At 39.1% G+C, this 6,505-nt stretch overlaps 3 long non-coding RNA genes across 3 annotated transcripts; all 3 read left to right on the forward strand.

Moving 5' to 3' along the window:
• Positions 1-696: 696 nt before the first annotated feature.
• LOC125570117 lies at positions 697-3,307 on the forward strand. Its single transcript, XR_007312481.1, has 2 exons — positions 697-2,233; positions 2,679-3,307. It is a non-coding gene; the product is annotated as an uncharacterized LOC125570117 (long non-coding RNA).
• A 1,383-nt stretch (positions 3,308-4,690) lies between these two features.
• LOC125570121 lies at positions 4,691-6,016 on the forward strand. The gene is made up of 2 exons (XR_007312483.1): positions 4,691-5,531; positions 5,741-6,016. It is a non-coding gene; the product is annotated as an uncharacterized LOC125570121 (long non-coding RNA).
• Positions 6,017-6,149: 133 nt separating this feature from the next.
• LOC125570120 lies at positions 6,150-6,488 on the forward strand. Its single transcript, XR_007312482.1, has 2 exons — positions 6,150-6,265; positions 6,399-6,488. It is a non-coding gene; the product is annotated as an uncharacterized LOC125570120 (long non-coding RNA).
• Positions 6,489-6,505: the final 17 nt, after the last annotated feature.

A 6,505-nucleotide genomic window follows, 5' to 3' on the forward strand; every position in this document is an offset into this window, starting at 1 on the left:
CCGGCTACGGCTAGGCCTCAGTGCCTCGTGACAAGGATTTTGTGTATCTGTGAGTGTGAGGGTGCACTCTACTAAACGTGGACAGGGTAGGAAAGAGCCAAGGGCTTTATACCAAGAAAGCAAGAAACACCCTACCTCAATTTTAAAAGCTGAGTCATCAAGATTTTACCAACACAACGTTCACCATAGAGCATATTCATGTACTCGTGAGTTGAAAAAAATCATTTCATAAACAACACTTATGCTCCACGTATACACAAAAATATAAATATTAATCAATGAAGGTACTTAACCTAACCCTAAAGTAGACATAGCGTGCATTTGATTGTAAGACTAGTGACGCTATCACTGTTAGTGTTCACAGGTCGCACAACGAATATCTCTTACGCCTAACCACGCGGACTAACTCTTACGGGCTGTAACATTAAAATTCTACGAAAAATTCAAGTAGATTGGGGATGCACCTTGGGTGGAACACTTACTTCTGTATGCATGAAGTCATGTGCATTATACACTGAGAAGCGCCATTTCCGCCAAATGTCCTCGGGACAGCCCTGTAGCTAGCGGGTTGCTTCCCAGCTTGCTCTAGAGAAAACACGTTTTTCCGTGTGGTGCCAATCAAAAAGGGCTGTCAATCAAAAACGCCGACCTCACACATTTCTTTTAAAAAAATACAACCGGGAAGGGAGGGGGGGGGGGGGGGGGGGAGAGAATTTCGATAGCCATTACTGCTATATCAAGGAAAGATTAAAGACCATCTAAACTGAGTCAGACAAAAAGTGTGTATGTGCCGCTATGCGACAAGATGATTTTCGGAGATATCGATATCACCCCTATGCAGACTATGAAAGAAGCCACAAAGTCTACTGACGACTCCTTGGATAGTCTGAGTGATGATGGCGTACAACAGTCTGAGACCTCAGATGGGGATGAGTTCATAAATACAACGAATGATAACAAAGTGTACATCAGTTTCTGTTGACAGACTGAAGACAGTGATAGTGATGACAGGTTCACTAACAAGGAGCAGCAGCTAGACGGTGTTTTTAGCGGGATGCAGGCCACACAGCTAGATGAAAACAATGAAACCATCATGATGGTCTCTTGGTATTAGTCCATGGGCCAGGCAAAATTTTAGTATCATTTCGGGGGACTAACAATCACTAGTCCAGTTCGAAGAGGACACTGAGAGGGTTGAAAAATGTATGATAGCCATTTAAAAATGTAGCTAAATTAGTTATTTTTATTATTGAAATATAAAAAAATGCGATTCTGCATGAAAACGAGGTTCTAGATAAAAAAGCGGCGAAATGATGAATAAAATGGTATTTATGAAAAAAAACGAAATTCAGAAAGAACAATCAGAACTGACTGAAAATATAGTCTTTCTCTGTGAAAATTCGGCTTTTAGTAGGATTTACTAGGTGCAAGAGACTTGCTGCTTTTGCATTGCATTCTGGGTAATCAAGATGGCGGCGGCCATGCAAGGTAATACAATTCCCTTTGGCCCTGGCCAAAGAGCTTCAGAAGCATATAGAGCCGGTTGAAGATCTTCCTTCAAGCTCGGTCAGCATAGTCAATGGGATGGCGATTATCCAAAAGGTTGAACGGTGAACACAAAACGTTCAGAGAAGTATCAGATGCGTTGATTTCCATGGTCTTGCGCGAGGGTGCTAACAGCTTCAAGATTGATGTTGTTTTCGATGACTATCGACGAATATCTATCAAGAATGCAAAGAGAGAGAAGAGTGGAGATGAGATTGGCAATGAATACCGAAACATCCAACCTGAGCACCGTGTGCCGCTCTCGAGAAGATTTCTGAGAAGTTCTGGTAACAAAGAGCAACTCATACTCTTTGTCGTTGATGAGTGGAAGAAGGAACGCTGCAGATCAAAGCTTAGAAGAAAGAAACTGTATGCAACAAGTGGGCAGGAGTGTTATGAAATCCAATCCATGGCTGGGCGTTGTGCGAAGACCTGCGGTCAACACAAGAGGGCTGCTGCTGCACGCACACCACGCCGCTAGAAATGGCGCCCCTGCTATTGTCATTTCCTCTGATGATACGGATGTCTTTCTACTTTGCCTGGCGTTCAAGAGTTTTATCCAACCTCCAATCTACATGAAGTGCGGAACACAGGCGCGAACCAAGTTTATCAATATCACAAGTGTGGTGCAACTGCATGGTCCTTCGCTGTGCGGCTGGGACTTCATGCATTCACTGGATGTGATAGTGTAAGTGCCTTTGCCTGGAAAGGCAAGCTAGCGCCATTAAAACTGGTTAAGCAGCATCCAGAGTTTCACGAACCACATTGTATTTAGATTTCAATACAATGATGGTATAGCAATGTATAATAGGAGTTATGAATCATGATAATATGCCGCATTTCACAGTCTATATATCTTTAAATATATTTTCTAATCTCCCTAAAGTGTTTGCTCTTGGTGCTGGTTGATTGTGTTGTAGTATATTACAGTATTTCAACAATCTTAAGAAAAACAAAATCTGTTAGATCAAGTTATTATGTCCTTTTTATTATGTCCCGAAATAAGTATTAACAAGCGGTTACGTTGAAATAGCAACCATTTATTTACAGTGAAATATGCTCAACTGTTTCATTAACAAATTTAGCTGATCTACGTACTCGATCTTTTATTGATTCCGACTTTAATTTTTCAGGTAATTGCCCTAAATATAACATCCCAAGTGATTTAAATGGACAGGATGACAACACAAATGACGTCACTTTATCACGTGATTTGCCCATGACAGCTACGTTTTCGGCACGGCTATGATAAATAATAATGCAGTAGAATAAATGAGGTTTACAAAAATGTATGATAGCCTTTAGTCCCCCGAGATGAGACTAAATTCAAAAATTTTGGCTATTGCCCCATGAACTATATAACCTGCCTATTAGATAAGCGGGGACGCCTTAATGAAACCCCACGTCAAATTGAAAAAAAATATATTTTTATTGTTGGTGTCCAAAAAAAATATTTTCTGCATTTTCTATTGTTTTTTTTTAAAGGTTTTGCCAAAAGTATATATATTCTTTGTCTTTTACCCACCATCACTTTTCTAATGGTCCGTTCTAAATATCTTAACACTTTTGACCAATTCTAGATCTGAGTTCTTAATCGAGAACAAAAGACCATTTGATCTTCTTTTAGGTCATTATTAGTCTCCCTAGCCATGTTAGACAGTTGTGATTGAAGAGGACCTCTTCCCACATTTGATAGAGCTGTTGTAAAATGGGACCCCTATCCATTGGATAGCTGTCGTACATGGCGACTCCCCTACCATGTTAGACAGCTGTGGTTGAAGTGTACCCCTTTACCAATGTAAAGGCTTGCAATGACAATCAAGGCCAAATGTCTAGTGCCAATACGGGTCTTACTGGGTGTCACGGACAACGGACTTTAAAACGACGATTGACAACACCTTGTATCGGAACGAAATCATAGAAAACCCAATGTTCTGAATCAGCTGTCGTTTTTTTCGCAGCTCTCGAACTAACAATTATTGGTGACATCGTATCGTAACTTGATGTACAGTGAATTGTTAATAAACGCGTAAACTGAAATCAAAAAAACATAAATAGTCTTAGGGCTAAATAATCAATACATGCGTTGACAAAAGCGAATCACTTAAGAGATAATCAAAGCATTATGCGATAACTAAGCAAATATCAACATATAGCTAAAGATTATAGCATCAAACATAACAACTTGGCAAACGAGAAAGCGAGAATCATAGAATGATTATATGGCTGAAATAAATGGCATATACTTTTTGCGTAGTTTGTTAGTTAGAGTAGTCATAGCTTAGGAACTTGCTACACTCAGTGTCTTCAGTCTGTCCACCGTGGGTGGATTCCAGGCCCACGAAAACCATGTTTATTAATGAAAGAACATTAATACAAAGATCCATAAAGAGTACGTTATTTATAAAGTATCTCTAGTAGTGTTCTTATTCTTCCCATTGAATGTTGAAAAGGTCAATGACTTGCACTTCGAGTGCGCGTTCACCCTCTACTCGGATTCTAAACCTTAGGTCATTATTACTTGGTGTAGGTTTTGGGTTACCTGTGGTAGCAGTCTGCTCTTGGGTCTGTGTTGGGTTATCTGTGGTAGCAGTCTGATCTTGGGAGGGTTGTGGTGGGTAACTACCGTTAGCTTCGTTGGCTTGTACTAAAGTGTGTAGTTCATTCTCATGTTCAAGTCTGTTGGAAGGGAAGGGAAGTGTACCGGAAAAAAAACACCCTGATAAAATATAATTTACCGTGCCATGTTTAAAACATCATTGGAAGCCTGAAAAAATCTTGTTAGGCAAGGCGTCTTTACACAATTGTACAGCAGTTTTGTGTACCTGAATGCTGAATTGATCTCCTGTTTTTATTTCATAGCCGAGAGAAAGAATGCTACTATGGAGAAGCCTTTATTGCGTCTAATAAAAAGGTTGATGTACACATAAAGAACATTTATCACGGTGCCAAACACAAGGTATTTTTGGTGTAGAAATTTACACGAAATGAATCAAATTACATTGTTTGGATGGTCAGAATTAAAATTACTCAACATTGATTGTCTGGCTTAGCACTTACATGTAGTACACAATAATTTCCCTGCAAGCTGAGGGATGATTTGTAGACTTTTATAAATTATCCCATGGCTTGAGGGGTGAACATATTGCATTCTGAATTCGTATTGTTTGTTTCGCTTCTGATGATTCAGGCTCAACATGTTTTCGCCAGTCATGATGCACAGCACATGTTTTTGTGCCATTGCCTCATAACGTGAGATAGCGAGAAGAGAACCATAAGGCAATCAGCTCAAAGTTGTACGAATGCCAGGCTGAAAAATGACTCATTCATTCATTCATTCATTCATCCATCCAATGAGCTTCATTGGTTGAGTATGTTCATTTCAAAATCACCCATCCTACAATATAAGCACCAGCTCACATTAACTATACCAAGCAAGATTCAATTTTTTTATCTTTGAGCAAGTCATCCAATGTCGGTGAAATCTTGCTTACCCATGCCTAGAAGGCAATGGTCTGGCAATTGTAGTACTCAAAATATAACCCCCAATTTGTTATCCATTGAACTTGAAATTAATATAATTATAATATAATTCATGATCATATTCTTGTACTGATATATCGGTAGTTAGATGATGAGGATGCATCTTATTCTCAGTTATTGATTTTTAGACTGAGTCTATTTTTATTTTTGTCAATCTTTTACTGAATAGGATATAGGTGGAGGTAGCAAGTGTGACGAGTTTAACCGGAGAGCTGCAGGCAACAACTTGTAAAAGAAGAAAAATCTTTCCGAACCAGAAATCGCAGCATGCAGGCACGGGCTTGCGCAGAATGCCATTAATATGATGTATGGCGAGATTTATGGATATGCCCATTACCTGCAGATAAATCATTTTATACCTAAGGGGGTCAAGTTTTTATGGTACGATGTTGTTGTATCGGCCTTGCCTGTGTTGCCTGTATTGGCCTTGGCTCTATTGTCAGGTATGTTTTATTACAGTTTCTCTTCGGCATGTTCTGTTCCATTTTCACAGTTGATGGACTTGCAAACAAAATGCAGGAATCAAGAACTTGATCACCAGCAGCCATAAAAAATACCATTTTTACAGGGCAAACACAGAAAGCAGGACATGCTCACTAATACTGATCAATAATTCTTTTGGGGGCTCTGGTTTGTTCATCCAAATTTTTAGAACAAGAATAAGTGAATAGCCACTTTTCAAGACTTGGCTCCACTACCAAGCATATGCTTCCAGAAGGTTTGAGTGTGATCTTTATACGCTAACCTTTACACGTTTTCTCACATAGTATGTTGTTATGTTTGCCGGTTGACAAAAGCTCAATTTTACGTACAGGAAATCTTTCTAAAAAGGAACAAACATTTTGAAAGAAAAACAATGTAATCATTGTTGGACTTTTTTTATCAGGACGAGAAGAATTACTGACAGAGCATGCTGTGGAGTGGAACAGAAGAAAAATAGTTGGCATGCCATCTTATCTGGCCCGCAAATATAAGCGGTTAAGTTATAAACAGCTAGCGTGGAAGTGAAAGGAAAGGGACTAAATCGGAATTATGTGAACTGTTGCTCATTGGTTGTTTTAGGTTGAAAAGCAGTTGACCACTTTAAATGCAGGGATTGACAAGGAATTCATAGAGATAAATTTCGGCCGCGATTGTGCAAAGGAGTGGAAAGAGGAAATTCTGAGAGTTGCTTAAGGTAATTTATAGTACTAGTAGATCAAACCGTGCATATTGCACGAAAATGCATTTTTTTAATTCTATTTCATTAGAATGCTTAATACTGTGCAAAGCTTTCTTATATTAGCTGTTTTATTTATTTACTTTAACAGTGGAGCAGTGTTCGTTACAATCGAGAAAATCAAAAATAACAGACGCTGAAAGGGGGAACATCGTTCAGATAATGGGGAAGAAGCCAAAAATTGACTACGAAAAGGCA

The sequence above is a fragment of the Nematostella vectensis genome, chromosome 8, assembly GCF_932526225.1.
Source record: "Nematostella vectensis chromosome 8, jaNemVect1.1, whole genome shotgun sequence".
Lineage (NCBI taxonomy): Eukaryota > Metazoa > Cnidaria > Anthozoa > Actiniaria > Edwardsiidae > Nematostella > Nematostella vectensis.